Source organism: Tenrec ecaudatus, chromosome 8 (genome assembly GCF_050624435.1).
Source record: "Tenrec ecaudatus isolate mTenEca1 chromosome 8, mTenEca1.hap1, whole genome shotgun sequence".
In the NCBI taxonomy this organism is placed as follows: Eukaryota; Metazoa; Chordata; class Mammalia; order Afrosoricida; family Tenrecidae; genus Tenrec; species Tenrec ecaudatus.
The window spans coordinates 79,546,931-79,564,759 of NC_134537.1; the positions used below are offsets into that span (position 1 = coordinate 79,546,931).

At 45.9% G+C, this 17,829-nt stretch overlaps 1 pseudogene; it reads left to right on the top strand.

Annotated features, from left to right (window-relative positions):
* The first annotated feature begins 1,777 nt into the window (after positions 1-1,777).
* LOC142455449 (huntingtin-interacting protein K pseudogene) lies at positions 1,778-2,243 on the top strand (annotated as a pseudogene).
* Positions 2,244-17,829: the final 15,586 nt, after the last annotated feature.

Genomic DNA, 17,829 nt, shown 5'->3' on the forward strand with positions numbered 1-17,829 from the left:
GCCCCTCTTCCAGGGAGGGGTTGGGGACCCAGTCTCTGCTGGCTAACTAGGTCCCGACCATTTTCTAGACCATAAGCTAGGTGGGCGACTTCTTGGAGTGCTCCCCCATTGCCTTCAAAGATATCTGCTGGCATGATCGGGCTCCCAAACCTATGAAGGGCAGGAGCAATTGGTCAGTGACTCAGGGAACCTTTTAGGGAAATCAGAATCCTTCTCTGGACCCACTGCGGCGGTAGAATTGTGCCAGGAGCGGTCCCAGGAACGTGCTGAAGCCGGTATTGCTGATTGGCCTTTGGGGATGCAAGTTACCAGTTACTTAGTGATCTGGCTCCCGAATGCCTTTGGCCAAGACTTTGGCAATGAAAAACCAGCTGATAGGAAACAAATGAACAAACCCAAACTAGCACACTGGCAGAATGTCAAAGCAGCTTGTTTGTAAAACCAGGAGAAAACAAAAGGGAGGGAGGGGGAAGGGAGCGACCCACCACTGGGGCCTAGATGGGGCTAGTCCCCTGGTTTGAGCAGCCAGCCTACTAAGCACGACCCCCACTACATGTTTGAAGCGGCAGGCGGCACGTGCTCCGTTGCCCCACAACAAAAATGGCGGACACTGGGTGGCACCATTGCACAGAGGACCGAGAGTCACGTGGTTGGGAGAAGGGCAGCCGCCCCATTCGGCCTGCTCAACTGGCAGGGGACAAGTCACTGAAACGAGAGTCCTGCAGAGACCAACAGGGTTAACGTGTGCAAACGCGGCCATCTAGCAGGCCAGGACGCAAAGCAGACCACTGGAACTCAAAAAGGCTTTTGGGACCAAAATTCCCCAACCCTGCAGGCTGCAATGTTTCCATCCCATCCCAGGATGTGAGGCGGGGGAGAGCATGCGAGCCCGCTGAAACGCAGAAACACAGAAAGACAAACCCATAGCCCCACCTAAAACCAGGGAGCACAGATAGAAAGACACGTGGGGATGGGACTCTCGCAAGACATTACACATGGTTCTAAGGAACATCTGCAGCCGTGTCTTTCCAGGAAAGGTCCTTTCCAGCTGAGCGTCGTCTCCCAAGGGTGGTGGTGAGAAAGTCTGGAAGGTGTCCGAAAAGTCATTGAGGCTGAAATGGGGGCCGCTCTGGGAAAATATCTGGAGCCTGCTTACCTTGTATATCCCAGTCACGGTACCAGAATATGTTAGATTCCTCAGGTGGGAGATACTTTGATTCTTGACTTCACGGAAGAAAAAAATCATGCCGAAGCCTGGTTTGTGAGCCAAGTGAGTTTTTATAAAGGATAGAAGTTTCAGGTTTTACGGTCACAAACACGGGACTGCACCCCACACAAATGGTGACCTGATGCTAGAGGGGGGGGGGTCAGGGTGGGCAACTGCAGCATGGCCAGGGGGAAGGCAGAGCACAGGGTGGAGGGAGGAAGAGATGGGGGGTGGTCTCCCATTTCCGGCCTTTTGGGGGCCTGCAGCTGGGAGGCGTGGTCGACAGTACTGGTTGACCCATTGGTTGTATTAAGCTCACCTGGCCTAGATTGGGCCAATCCAGGTGTACCGGCCACCTAGGTGTACCGCACCCTAGCACATGCCCAGTGGACACCCTGATCCCTGCTCTGCTACCTAACAAAACAGATTTTGTAGAAATCCTTACTGTTGTGGAACCCTCATCCACTGCTGGTAGAAATGTAAAATGGTGCAACCACCAAGGAAAATGGTTTGGTGGTTCCTCCAAACATTGGATATGGAATTACCCCAGCAACGGAGGGGGTTGCTTATATGGCTGCTGAGGGCGATGTGGAACTGGAGTTGGAGACAGAGACCAGCAGCCCAGCGCCTTGGAAGCTTGATAGCCGTGAAACAGAGCCTGGAGCGAGTCCCCTACCATGCAGAGGAGGAGGAGGAGATCCAGGGTTCCAACCTGGAGATGGCCACACGGGTGACTGGAGACACGATCCAGGGAACAGAAAGCCAAACAGGAGCAGGGGAAGGGACTACCAAAGTCACCATCACGAAGGAAGTTCTGCAGCCTATAGTGACAGAGATGGAGATCTCCAGAGCAGCAACCAAGCTGGGCTTGTGGGAGCGCATGGGCAATGTGGTAGAGGCTCTTGTTACACTAACCAGCTGCTTTATGGGTCTCACTGGATTACTTATTGCAACAACGATGCTTTTGTTTTATTTAAAAACAAAGAATTACCCCAGAAACTATACTGAGACCCAAGATTCAAAGACGATGACATAGCAGACGTGTGTACACCAATGTTCATTGCAGACTATTTCCAAAATCCAGAAAGTGCAAGCAGCCACAATGTTCCCCAACAACAGGGTGGATGAACAGAATGCGCCTCGTCCATCCAGTGAAGTACTGATGGCTCATCTCTAAGAGAAGGGCTGAGACTTGCGACCACATGGATGAACTGTGGAGGCATCACCCTGGGTGAAGTCAGTCCATCCTAAAAGGACCAATCTTCTATGAGCCTGCTTAGATGAAATATGTAGAGGAGGCAAATGCGTCGGCACTAAAATGAATGCCTGCTGATCAGCACCAGTAGGGGGCAGTGAAGGAGGGGTCATTGTTAGGAAGTGTTCAGTATCTGTTGCTGGTGAAGGTAAACTTGGCAGTGGATGCTGGTTGTGGTTGCACAACAGGAGGAATGTACCTAATGCCACTGAATTGCGTATAATGCTGAGTAAGCAAACGTGCTATAGATATTATATATTTTTAAAGTTTTAGAATAAAGAAGGGTCTGTTTAGCATAGTTTCTTTATATGATCATTATGAGACCCATGTAGTTTTCTGGGAAAATATTTATGAGTAATTCAAAAGAAATTAGAGCACAGAGTGTTCACTTGGACAAATACATTTAAATGTCAATGAAAATCGTAAACATTAAAATAGTCATTGAAAGCAAGTAAATGTTTTTTCAAAGTTTCTTCTGACCTTGTCTTATGCAATGTGTGGCAATTTTAAAATATAGACTGCAGGTTAAATGTAAAGAGTTATTGACAAAAGTTTGGCCTCTTTTTCTCCCCTAAATTCCTCAAAAATGATTGTAAAGGAGCAAAAAAGGGCATAAGTATATTTGTCTCTCTATAAATCATTTTATTGGGGGCTCATACAACTCTTATCACAATCCATACATGCATCAATTATATAAAGCACATTTGTACATTCGTTACCCTCATCATTCTCAAAACATTTGCTCTCCACCTAAGCCCCTGGCATCAGCTCCTCATTTTCCCCCACCCTCCCTGCTTCCCCCTCACTCATGAACCCTTGATAAGTTATAAATTATTTTGCCATATCTTACACTGTCTGCTGTCTCCCTTCACCCACTTTTCTGTTGTCCATCTCCCAGAGAGGAGGTTATATGTAGATCCTTATAATCTGTTCCCCCTCTCTACCCCACACTCCCTCCACCCTCCTGGTATCACCACTGGTCCTGAAGGGATCATCGTCCTGGATTCCCTGTGTTTCCAGTTCCTATCTGTACCAGTGTACATCCTCTGGTCTAGCCAGACTTGTAAGGTGGAACTGGAATCATGCTAGTAGGTGGAGAAGAAGCATTTAGGAACTAGAGGAAGGTTGTATGCTTCATTGTTGCTACATTACACCCTGACTGGCTCATCTCCTCCCTGTGACCCTTCCATAATGGGATGTCCAGTTGTCTACAGAAGGGCTTTGGGCCCCCACTCTGAACTCCTCTCATTCCTAATGATATGATGTTTTTGTTCTTTGATGCCTGATACCTGATCCCTTTGACACCTCGTGATCACACAGGCTAGTGTGCTTCTTCCATGTGGGCTTTGTTGTTTCTGAGCTAGATGGCTGCTTGTTTACCTTCAAGCCTTTAAAACCCAAGACGCTGTATCTTGATAGCCAGGCACCATCACCTTTCTTCAGCACATTAGCTTATGCACCTGATTTGTCTTCAGCGATCTTGTCAGCAAGGTGAGCATCATAGAATGCCAGTTTAATAGAACAAAGTACTCTTGCATTTAGGGAGTACTTGAGTGGAGGGCCAATGTCCATCTGCTACCTTAATACTAAACCTATAGATATATATGCACATAAATCTATTTCTTCATCCTCATATATATTTACATATGTGCATGCCTTTATTTAGACCTGTATAAATGCCATTTGCCTCCTAGTTCTTTCCTCTATTTCCTTTTGCTTTCCTCTTGTCCCACTAACATGCTCAGCCTTCATTTGGGAGGGCATAAGTATATTCATGGAAGAAATGACAACATACAAGAAAAATCGACATTTTCAAAGCAGGATCACAGAAGTTGTCAGTGATCCAAAAACAGAGAGGGAGAAAGAGGACAGAACCCACCACCTCAGGGGTTGGCTCATGTAAATTGTGTGATCTGGAAAGCCCAAAATCCATAGCTCCAATGGCAGGCTGGAGACTTCCGCTGGCTCCTGGGATTGTGGGAGGGTGAGGTGGGGGTGGGTGCAGGCACCCTGGTTCCTGGGCAGGTTAACACACTCAACCGCGAATGAAAAAGGTCGTCTGAACTTGGCAGCTGCTGAGCAGGAGGCAGATGTGTCCATCTCTTTCCATACAAGACATTCTGCCTTGGAAACCCTGTGGAGACAGGGCCACTCTGTCCTGTAAGGTTGCTCTCACTCAATGCTACCAAGGTGGTTCTTATTCTATAGGACATGGTAGAAAGGCTCCTGTGGATTTAGGAGACTGTAACTCTTCATGGGAGTAGAAAGCTTAAGCTTTCTCCCGTGGAAAGCTGGTGATTTCAAACGACTCACCTTGCGATTAGCAGCCCAGTGCAAAAGCAGGGCTCCTGTTGGATTCCACTAGGGCTCCTATAGGATTGCTACGAGTCAGGGTCAAGTGTCAGAATCACTAGATGACTACATGTTTGAGTTTAGCAAGTCCAAATGCCATTGGTAAGGCTGCAGGCTGGAGACTTCTGCAAGTTTGTGCCCAAGATTGTTAAGTCAGGCAGTGGGGGAGAGTACAGAATCAAGAAAGAGCATGTTTTGCCCAAATTTTGATTTATAGTTTGAAGGTAGACTACACCCTAAAGAACTCCCCCTTTTAACTGACTCATCCATTATATAGTATGCTATTCCATTATGAGATAAATATAGATAAGTAGATAGATAGATAGATAGATAGATAGATAGATAGATAGGTATTAACTGTCATCGAGTTGATGCCAACTCATAGTGACCCTATAGGATAGGGTACAACTGCCCCTGTTGGTTTCTGAGACTGTAGCTCGATGGAAGCAGAAAGCCCCATCTTTTGCCCTGCAGAGTGGGTGATGCCTCTGAATTGCTGGCTGTGGCATTGGCAGCCCTGTGCATAACCACTGTGCCACCAGGGCACTGTCATTATGATTACATTATAAACCAGCAACCAGCCTAATGTTTTCCCTATAACCTAGCCAAGTTGCCGTATAAAATTAACCATCACAACAGATAACTTATTTGTCAGACCTAAAAAAACCTGAATCTAAATTATTGGATGGAGAAACACAAGAAGCCCATAGAGCTCACATCAAAACCTAGCCCTGACAAGCACCAGGCAACTCAGAGAGCGGATTGAAATAAAACAAGAATGTAGACTCTGGAGATCACCTTACCTAATGCACCCAGTCGGGTGGCCATCACTCCCTAGTCCAGGCAGCAGATTCACCTCTTATGGACATTCAATACTTGGGTCAGATGGCCCAAAGCAGGAAGCTTTTGATGCCCAGGCCAGAAGCCAAAACGCCTACTCTAGCTTTGGGTCCCTTCAAAACTGGCAGTAGTCCGAGTCACCTAGCCAGTGGATCGAGCTACATTCTCCTGAGAGAATGTGCTGTCGTTAAAATGGGAAGAGGCCTATCAAGTGCATGCCTCTGGTATAGTGGTAGGAGGCTCCAGGACAAAATCCTAAGACCACTGTACCCATGTGCCAGCCTTCTGAATCTGCATTTCCCATAATCCAGTGCACATACGTCTTATCAATACATCCAAATCACTTGCCATTCTCACTTCCCAGAACTGATCGACATGATTCATAAATCTAGTGGACTGACTGGATATTCTAGAGCAGGAGTCGGCAGACTTCTTAGTAAATGAATATTTTTGGGTTTGGGACCCACAGGCTCGATCTCAAATCTGCTATTCTAGGGTGAAGGCAGTCACAGACAATACATGAGTAAAGAGGTTAGCTATGTTCCCCAAAACTCTACTTAAAGAAACTACCACACACAAAAGTAATTGGCTGGGCTTGGCTGGAAGGCTTTAGACTGTCATGCCTATTCAATAAAGTAGCCAAACTATCAAAGACCTTGCAGACTATATTGTTTCAGTGAAACAAAGACTTGGGGCAGGATCATGAATGTAAATTGTTGACTGTTGCAAATCAATGCAAATTAGTTCCCATTCTCTTTCTGGAGAAAGACTAAAAATAGTGAGATTTGAAAATAATTAACAATCTACAATCTATCAAGGGGCAATGAGGGTTGGGGGGGGGGGAGAGGAGCTGATCCCAAGGATCCAATGGAAAGTAAATGTCTAGAAAAGAACAATGTAATATATGCATGAATAGGTTGAATACAATTGATATATAGATTGTAACGAGTTGTAAGAGCTCCGAATAAAATAATTATTTTTAAAAATGCTTAGTATACATCGAGGAGAAAGCCCTGGTGGTGTAGTGGTTCTGCGCTGGGCTGCGATCCCTACCCCTTGAGAGAAAGACTGGGCTTTCTACTCCCATAAGCAGTTGCAGTCTGGGAAACCCACAGGGGGTTGCTATGAGGCAGCATTGACTCCAGGGCAATGAGTTTGGCTTATTGGTTTATCCACTGGGGGTGGGAGGTGGTGAGAAACACGTGGGCCAGCAATGCTAGCTGGTCAGGTTTATTTTCCTATTGTGCTGCTGCTGCTGCTGCTGCTGCTGCTGCTGCTGCTGCTGCTGTGAGGTACCTTTGAGTCTTCACCAGCTCACCATGACGCTGTGCACCCCTGAAGGAAACGCTGCCCGGTCCTGCGCCGTCCTCACAATTGTTATGCTCGAGGCCATCAATCCATCTCATCAAGGTCTTCCTCCAAGTGAGTTATTGTGCCAACCTGGCCGATAAACACATGTGGGGTTAATTGAAGGGCGGAGGGATAAATGGCTCAGTGAGCCTCACCTTTCGAGTTCTCGGGTCTCTTGCTTTCTGATGGTTGGACCAGGGTGCAGCTGCCTTAGCCAGTTACCTGCTTCAGCTGGCAAGGCTCACTTCCTGCAAGACATCCCTGAGGAGAAGCCACATCGACCTACCCCGATGCAGCCCTGGGTGCTGAAGCATCCGTGTAGAGATCCCTGCTAGGAACGAGATGCTTACACATTCACTGCCTCAGCTTTCCTCCTGCAGACAGCATCATTGTGTGTGTTTTGTGAGATGGAGGAGGACTTTGTGGATTGGTGTCGGACATATGGGTTAATGTGGTTCTTGTGGGCTTGGGCAGCACTGAGTTGAGATGTTTTCTTGATGTGCACTTACCCTTTATATAAAACTCTCTGTTGTATGTATGAGTTTCCTGATTTGCTTTTCCTGATCATCTCCTGAATCAGGTCTGAACCGTTGCCAATGTACTGCTGCAACCCTTCCTGGATCATCTTCAGCAAAATTTTACTTGCATGTGATATCACTGATCTGTTCTTTCACCCTCGGAGCAGCTGGTGGTTTTAAACTGCTCACCCTTGCAGCAAGCAGCTCAAAGAATAACCACTCTGCCACGGAGGGTCTGTTCCACAGGAGGCCCCTGGCCTGGCTTTAACTGCAGATCTTGAGCTGCTCTAGCATCTCTTCCCACAGATTTCATTTCTGAGCATTCCATCTGGGAAAGTCCATGCGTCTAGTCACCTATAGTCCTGAGAGTCTCTAAATAAAATTCTCTTGTGATGTTCTGTCGTCCAAAAGTAAATTTTTAAAAAATTAAATAAGAACCTGAATTCTCATCACAGAAACCAGCCTTTACCTTCCATCAAATGCACCTGCTGTGGAACAATCAACCTTTGAGGGAAAGGGAATCAGGGCATATTTTTGAGCACACCAACTACAGATAGTCCTTGGTTTAGCGTTTCTCTGTGTATGAAAAGGGGCGTTAATTCTATGCCACTTCCAACTTGTTATGAACAAAATAGCTGAATTTTAGAAACTGCTTAGGGAATTGTAATTTGTCATTGTGTCAGCTGACAATGGCCTTCAGCTCGCCCACTCTGGATGTTTTTTTGTTATAAGATGCAGCAGCATCCTCACTGATCGCCTGTCTTCTTTGTATGAAACCATGGTCTATTAGCCACTGCTTCAGGTTTCCAGTCTAGCTTTGCTCCCCACTACAGCGATTATGTCTACCTGGAGGCGGAAGGTGAATTGCTTGTGCCTCACTTTTAACACTGGGGTAGCTAAGATAATAACGAAAGTACAACCAGCAAAAGATAAAATAAACAAATGGGATCGCATAAAAATTTTTAACTTTTGCTCCTTCCTGGGGTTAAGTTCTCGTCTTTTACCAAAAGAGAAGAATTATTGTGGTCAGAGAGGCAATGCTGGAGAATTTTTGGTAGAGGTTGCTAGAAGGGAAAGCCAGATCTAGGGCATTCAAGATATTGACTTCTCCAAGCACATGTGTTAGAAGGCTTTTTAAGGATTCCTCTGGGGGCACTGAAGGATTCTGGGAACTTCAGGTGTTGGGTGTAAGGGATTCTGGGGAATGTAGACCCTAATATGATGGTTGGTCTCAGACCGTGAGGGCTGTGAAAAATATCGGTGGAAAATAACTTGAAGTTTTGTTAAAAGAGAGAAAGCCTGACTGTAGAAGGTTCTCTGAGCTCCGGTCCCACTCAATTTTACAAGGGAATCACTTTTGCCTTAGACTCAGATCGAGCTGTCTCTATTTCTGCCTGGTTTCATAGTCATTAAGACTTTATCAAAAAATGAAAAGACAAGCTATGATCTGAGAAACTCTCTTTGTAAGCCATATAGATAGTTACTAAGCATCTGGTAACCAACTGTGGTCAAGTGAAATTACTTAGTCTCTGCACTAGGGGAGAATCATTCCAAAGTTTTAACAGTGAGGAAAACCAAAATTCTATTAGGCACAGGCAGTAAAGAGAAAAGAGAGTTAGAAACGAACTGACAGGCCACCAGGCTATGCTTGACACAATCCAAGGAGCAACACAAGATCCAAGGTTCATAAACAGAGTTGGTGGTGGTTTGATTCTTTCAACCCAAACCATAAGAGTAGCTTCTCCAAAGGTCTTTGTTAAAGAGAGTGTGTGTGGGGAGGCTGTTTTGTGAGTCCCATGGGCTAGGATGGGGAAGGACAAAGCAGATAGCACTCCTCTGTTGACCTTAGTCTTGAGACCCTTTGAAGATAACCTCTCATATTCTTTGTTGTGGTAGTTACATAATTTTGTGACAATCAGAAGATACACAAGTGTAGGGGTGGAGTCTAGCCTGTCAATCAGGTCACAGTTTGATGGTGCCTCCTTGTGGGCCTGACCTTTTTCATAAGTAGGGTCCTGTAACTTCCCTGTCTCCCCCTGCTTCATTTTCCTGCTGGCAAGCCTCTCAGAAACCTGGCAGAGACCTGCTAGACCGCTGGAAATGCGGCCACCACCATGGCATCCACAAGACTTTGCACCCACCAGCCTGTGATCTTCCTGCATTCTGCATCATTGCATGTGACTGAGTAAATCTTAAGAGGATTTTATGGACTAGTATCAGACTTATGGGCTTGATATAGACTGAGCTGGTATGTTTACTTGATATTTAACTGCTTCTTTTTTCTCATTTCAGAGTTTTATTGTATTGCACTAAAAGAACAGCAGGCCGGTTATACAACGTTCTCTCTCATTTGTTTGGAGAAGCTACAGTACTTGCAAATTCTTAAGGATGCTTTTGCCACCAGATTATAGTAATGATAACAAATTTCTTAGTAAGTAATGTCTTACATATAATAACTCATTTAAAATAACTTTAAGTGCATCCTTCACAAATAATTAGCATACATTGATTTTTTTTAGATCATATTCACTTATGCTTAAGAATTAAAGCAAGTATTACTCTGATGAAAGTATGGGAACAAGCACTCCCTCAATGCATGAATACTTTCTATTAAATTGGCATTCTATCATGCTCACCCTCCCGACACAACTGCTGAAGCCAAAGCGGGTGAACAAGTAAATGTGGTGAAGAAAGCTGATGGTGCTGGCTATCAAAAGAGATAGTGTCTGGGGTCTTAAAGGCTTGAAGGTGAACAAGCGGCCATCTAGCTCAGAAGCAACAAAGCCCACATGGAAGAAGCACACCAGCCTGTGCGATCACGAGGTGCCAAAGGGATCAGGTATAAGGCATCATCAAATATATACCATAGTGAATGAAGGGGGAAATGCAGAGTGGAGACCCAAAGCCTATTTGTCGGCCACTGGAGATCCCCTCGCAGAGGGGTCTGAGGGAGGAGATGAGTCAGTCAGGGTGCAATGTAGCACCGATGAAGAATACAGATTTCCCCCAGATCCTAAATGCTTCCTCCCCCCCACCCCCCAACTACCATGATCCGAATTCTACCTTGCAAGACTGGATAGAGCAGAGGTTGTATACCGGTGCACATAGGAGCTGGAGGCACAGAGAATCCAGGGTGGATGATACCTTCAGGACCAGGGATGTGAGGGGCGATACTGGGAGAGTAGAGGGTGAGTGGGTTGGAAAGGGGGAACTGATTACAAGGATCTACATGTGACCTCCTCCCTGGGGGACGGACAACAGAGAAGGGGGTGAAGGGAGACGCCGGATAGGGCAAGATATGACAAAATAATCTATAAATTATCAAGGGCTCATGAGGGAGGGGGGAGCGGGGAGGGAGGGGGGAAAAGAGGACCTGATGCAAAGGACTTAAGTAGAGAGCAATGCTTTGAAAATGATTAGGGCAAAGAATGTATGGATGTGCTTTATACAATTGATGTATGTATATGTATGGATTGTGATAAGAGTTGTATGAGCCCCTAATAAAATTAAAAAAAAAAAGTATGGGCAATCTCTCACTCATGCAATATAGGGGGATAATACTCAAGGAGGAAGGTGGAAAAAAATCCCACTCTTGTTTTATAAAAGTATCCATGTATAATCATCTATCTATGATAGACGAGGAAATGCAGAAAGTTTCCCAGCGGTCAGACACATGTTCAGCTTGTCAGAAGCACCTGATGTCTACAGCTCACTGATAATTAGATGGCATTTCAATAAAACCAAAGCAGTCCTACAAGTTTGTACAAACAAGAGCTGCCCGTGGACTAAGGGCAGTCAGAAGTCAATGCAATCATTCCGAGGAGCACGGCTGTTCCTTAAGGAGTGCAAGTCCACACCTGTCGACACCAGCGGTAATCATTTTATGTTATTTGATACGCAATTCCATTTAAATGCTTTATCCAAGTATAACATATGAAAACAGACTTTCCACAAGCAAAAAATGTGGAAACATCTAATAAATAAGGCGTCATTTTTTTCTTAAAGTAACTGATAGATTCCATCAGCTCCTCTGGAAACAGCATCTTGCTGTTAGAAACCTCTCGCCCGGTGGCTTCTGCATGCACTTGACTGAACCAGCTCCTCTGAGGGTCCTCCACGAGCTCACCAGGACATAGGACTATGCCTTAAAAAGGCTGGGAGATAGAAAGCTAATCTGCACCCTCCTTCTTTCTGACAATACACTAGGATATCTGCATTCAGGATGGCTGTGGGGTCATAGTCCTGGGCCGCTCATCACAGGTCTACTCGTATACCTCCAAGTATGATATGCCAGGAGGCGTATTGAGACCCAGCATAAGGCACTCTGCTGCACAAAGCAACAGAGCACAGAAGGAAGCAGGATGAGGTACTCTGGGAGTACAAGAGGATGAACTGAAGACTTGTCATCAGTCTTCAGTCCATCAAACGCTACCATGTGCCAGATGGCGAAAAAGGTGAGCAGCAGCGCCAGCATGTGGCAGAAGATCCGCACACGTGAACGCCATGGCTGGGGAGGAGGAGCGGCCGGCGGCGGCACGGGGTGGGGGGTGGCGGTGTGGGGTGGGCAGCGGAGAAAGAGGGCAGTGCACAGCCCTCTGGGTAAAACCATTCACTTGCCCTCAGGGGCGCCTGCGCAATCTGTAATTACTTCTTGCTATGAAGCTCTCTCTCTCTCATATATGAGTATCACTGGATGTTTTTCTAGTCAAATCAGCCTAACACATTGCCCCTTCGGCTCTTTATGACTTCACATTGGCAATTCGGTGGTGGGGAAGTAAATGAGGGGTATTCAGGACTATTTCAAGGCTTAGGAAGAAACCAGGGCTCTGGCTGAAGTACCTTTGGTGTTAGGCCCTAATGCCGATCGCTTTTCGGTCTAGTTTTTGTAACTCCCCCAAAATAAATGACTTTAGAGGGTTCAGACTCTGGGGCTGGTCAGTTTTGCATGCGGCTGGCTGGGTATCAGAATGAGCGGCCTCAGAACCAGGAGAAGCATCCCATGGCCACCAAGAATGAACCGCCAAGTCAGAAGGCCCTGTACCAATCCTGGAACCGTTTCTAATCTGTAGTTGTGCATCTGTGGAAATCGTAGGCCTTTTCCTGCTGCTGTGGTCCTACCTTTGCCTTCAAGGCACTGATCCATGATTGTGCAACGGAAGTCCTTTGCTTCCCATGCTTTATAAAGTAGCCAAGTGACTGTGAATCCTTTGGGCACCATTATGGTCTTATGCTGATCTGGATGATTTTTGTCTTGTCTATGACTTAATAGAGAGAGACTTTTAAGATACATTTGAATTAAGGGTCTCTTTTTCCCCTAGACCAACACATAAATGGAGTACCATTCAACTATCAGGAGAAATGAAATGCTGATTCATGTTATGACATGGATGGGTCTTATAAAAGTCTATAAAAAAAGACCAAAGATTACATGACCCCACTTACATAAAAAGACAACAACAGGCAAATGTATAAAGGCAAAAGTTTATTTCTATTATGATGAATTGGGTGGAAGCTTATAGCGCATGTTAGTTTTCCATCGAACAATTTATACCTTTTGTTTCATGGCATTAGTCACAATACCTTTAATGTAACAGCGTTCTTCCTACGTCCTCTGTAGGTCCCTCATTTCCGTTCACGTTCACCCTCCTTCCTGTTTAGACCCACATTATTGATTGTTCTGAGGATTACATCCCTCCTGCCCATTTTATAGGTCGATGTATTGTTTGGTTAAAAGTTGATTCCTTGGGATGGGTTCATTTCCAGGCTTCAAGAATGTCTAAGAGCTATTATGTTCTTGGTAGTTAAGTAGCAGAGACCAGAGTTAATTAGTGGTTACCAGGGGAAGGAAGGAAGGAAGGAGGGAAGGAAGGAAGGAAGGAAGGAAGGAAGGAAGGAGGGAAGGAAGGAAGGAAGGAAGGAAAGAAGTGAGAGAGAAAGGAGGTTATTGCTTGGGGTTATGGAGTTTTCGTCAGAGAATTCAAACTGGTTCATTATGGGATGTCCCCCATGTGTTAGTCCGGGTAGACTAGAGAATCAAATCCAGGGAGACTCCTAAGTGTCTAAGAAAGAACTTTATATACAAGAGCAATGGAATATTGAGAAATCACCCCAGCCTTATCCAGGCCAAGTCCATAAACCTGCCATCAGCCCATATGTCTGTTACCAGTTTATAAATTCTTCACCAGACTCATGCAGCACATACAATGACACCGAGTGCAGGAAGAAAGATCACAGGCCAATGGTGGAAAGTCTTGTGGATCCAGTGGTGGTGGAAGCATCTCAGCACTGGCATGGGTCTCCATGTGGCTCCTTCAGCTCTAGGCCTCTGGCAGCACCAGCATAGCTCTTCCAAATGAGGTCATCAAAATGCGGCCTGATTGACAGACTAAACTCCACTCCTCCACAAGTTGACACCAAATTGTGTAACCACCACACCCTGCTGAGAATTTCTTTCCACCCTAGACAAATGGAATCAGAATGGTTCTTTTAACAAGATGCCCATGAGGAAGAGCACACATTTTATCAATTTTGTGAGCACATATGAAGGGAGATTCAAAGAAACTGTGGGAAAAATAGAAATAAAGGATGATGACATTTTTCTACCAATTTTTCGAAGGCCCCTGGTATTTTATTAATTTTGTTAAAGGCATGTCCTCTAGACCTTCCCAAGAAATAGAGCCATGGAACAATGCATCTGACACGCCCAGCTTGCAGTACTTTGACTTATACCTAAATATGCCAATTAAGTTATGGCATCTTTCTCATTTAAGTTGTGGTAGTTACATAATGTTGTCAATTTGAGAGACTTACTCCCTGGGAGTAAGACACATGGAACTGCACTATTGCCCTGAGCTGGAGGGGCCACATGGAGACCCCTGCCAGCGCTGAGATGCTTCCACCGCCACTGGATCCACAAGACTTCCCACCCATTGGCCTGTGGTCTTCCTGCATTTGGCATCACTGCATGTGTTGTGTGAGTCTGAAGAGGACTTTATAGATTGGTATGGGACATATGGGCCTGATATCAGACTTATGGACTTGATCTGGACTGGGTGTTTTCTCAATATTCAACTACTCTTGTATATAAAGCTCTTTCTTATACACATGAGTGTTTGAGTTTTGTTTCTCTAGTCTACCCAGCCTTCTCTCTCTCTCTCTTCTTTCGCTCTCCTGGCATTAGGCCCTGGTGCCCTGACCAGGATGCTAAATTCAAAGTCATGTCCTAGGGGAAAATCATCAGATTATAATAGTGGGGAGGAAAATAAAGTGTTATTCAGCCTACGCATCAAAGAGAAAGGAGAGATGGGAAGTGGACTGACACACCATCAAGGTTATGTCTGACAGAATCTGAAAGCCATACACCATTTGTTCTCTTTAGACAGAGTTGGTTGAATATAAACAGTAATTCCTGCAAAACCTTGATCCAATGCTTTCTGGCAAAGGCGGTCAGGAGGGTCTTTTGCTGATCCATCAGGCCAGGGTGGGGGAGCACAAAGAAGATGGCTCTCTCCTATTTGCATATCTAGGAGTTGAGGGGGAGCTTCCTGATGCCTACCCCTTATCCTCCCCTATTCTTCAAGTTCTTGGCTAGTCGATGTGTATGTTGTTCCTTCATCTAGCTTTCCCCTAAGTGGCTGCTTCGCTCAGCCTTCTCGGATTAGCAAGAGCTTGCTGAGCCACTGTCCTTTCCTGTCTCCTGGGACTTCTTTTGCAGCATGGTGGTCAGAAAGTGAATGTAGGGTACTCAGGATGGCATTTGGACCAATGTCAAGGCTTAGGAGGAAACCAGGGCTGTCAGGTGTGGCGTTGCTTGTAGCCACTAACCCAGTCCTGAGCAGGTGGTGCCATGTCAGTTCTGATCTGTTATATTCTACAACTTTCACTTCAGCATCCTCTAGCTCTATTCCCAGGCCAGCTCTCCCTGAACTTAACAACCCAGTCCTGGGGCTTCTGGGGGGAATGCTTCCTTTCTTCTTAAAGCCGTAGACATCTCCAGTCTAATCCCACTGAGATTTGGCTCTATTTATATTTATTATTCAATAAATTCTGAGATAAAGTGGGAAGAAATCCTGAAAAGGACAAGAATCACCTTGTGAAGAATCTCACCTTGTGAAGAATCTCACCTTGTGAGACTTTCCTCTATTCTTCGGCAGAGATGAGTATCTTTTAGCTCAAGAGGGATCCATTTCCAGTCCAGGAAATTCAAGGAATTTAGACACGAGCCCTCAGGGCACCATTCAGGAAGTGCCCACTTTAGGTCTTAGGGCCCCACTCCTTGTCCATCAGGGTGCGAGTTCTATCCTAGGAAGACTGACCAAACTTCTGGGCTAAGTCTTCCTCTCTGCTGAGTTTGACCATTTGTTGCCATGGCCACACACTACTCACAGCAAAACTCCCTATTATTAGGGAACTTAACAGGTCAGGATCAGTAAAAGTCAGGGTACAGTCTCTGGTCCACAGAGCTCTCTTTGGTCGTCAGCCTCTCAACCACATGGTCCTTTGGTTTCTGCCTCAGTGGGCTGAGAAACCCACCTGCCACTCTCCTGTCTCGTCTCAGGGACTCAGCAACTCTGCTCTTTCTCAGCATGGGTCCTCTGTCCTGTTCCCTGGTCTCTGTGGCTGGATGTCTGGTGCCTCTGGTCTCAGCCCCTGCCTCTTTAGGCAGGGTTCTCATTTCTTTGTAAATATCTGGATTTCTCAGGGAAATTCAGTAGAAGTCACACTTAAAGGTTCACATAGCTTTCTACACTTGTCAGTGCTTCTCATTCAGCGGAGATCATAGCAGTTGACACCGCACTGGTGGTTCTTCCTGGAAGATCCTGGGAGTCTCTGTCTCTGGTCCTGAGGGGGCTTTCCAAGGAACGGGTTTAATGAAGGGGGCTTGGTGTCTTTCTACAGACTAAACTCCCCAGGAAACAAAGGGTTGTGACTTGATTCAACTCTAATACAATGGAGACTCGGAATCCAACTCATCTTAATCCTGTCCATTAGGAGACCAGAGGACTCACTCCAGGATGAGATTACCACCACAGGTTTAGAGGCTAGAATTTACAATGCATCAAAGGGATTATGAATGGAGGAGCCTTAACCACACCATCTTACTAGAAGATCTGATTGACCAATTAACCATCATCTTTGATACCTGTGTTAACACATGAATTACCCTCTTGGTTTCAAACTAGTCTCTTAATAGGCCAACTGCTCCAAAAACAACCTCGGTGCCATTGAGTCCATGCCGATTCACAGAGATGCTCTCGGACAGGGTAGAACTGCCCTGTGAGTTTCAGGGACTGTCATTCTTCATTGAAGTAGAGAACCCCACCTTTCTCCCGAGGAGAGGCTGGTGGTTCCGAAGTGCGGTGTCAACTGCTATGATCTCCGCTGAATGAGAAGCACTGACAAGTGTAGAAAGCTATGTGAACCTTTAAGTGTGACGTCTACTGAATTTCTCTGAGAAATCCAGGTATTTAAAAAGAAATGAGAAGGCTAGCAGACTATGAACAGAAGAGGGCTCAACTTAGCCAATATTTTGATGCTGTCAAGAATGCTCAGCCTGTGGAAGTTGAGAAAATTCCTTTGCCCGATATGCTTCATGCTCCTCCCAACATCTTGATCTAGAACATTCTACGTCCTGTTGCTCACCGGCCCGCAAGCCATAAGACCACAGCCTATGAGCCTCCAACCTAGGCAGTTTCTGCACCTCCTTCTCTTGAGCATGCTGTTCTACATTTTCCCCGGAATATACCTCCTGGTCCTCTCCCTGGCTCACCTCTTGCAGATGAATGGTGGTAAAGTGGGCTTTGTCCTAGAATTTTGTCCTAGAAATGTTCTACTGTCCTGAACTGGCTCAGCAAGATCATGACGGCGATGTTTCTAGCACTAGGGAGGACGATGGCTATCCTGAGGACATGGACCAAGAAATCCTGATGACAGCACGGATGACAGTCACACAGCCAGATCCCATGGGGAAAGCGAGGGGAATCAATTTGGGCAGTGGGATGACGAGAGACACAACAATGAAGAACCAAGTCAGACCCGAATGTATGATTTGCCTGGGAAACCAAGGAAAAAGAACATGACGGCACTGACTTCTTCTTAAGCCACGATGCTTTGATAGGCCAGGAAATCCTGAAGTTTTCAGATGATGATGATTCTGAAGCATAAAGAGGGCTCATTTTATGATACACCACTGGTTCTTCAGAGCAGCAGGTTTCTGGGCCTCCTCCTCAGACACCAGCACCTCCCATGGCAGAACCGACTACTCTGGGACCACCCCTGCTCCCCCTATAACGCCACTGCCACCACCT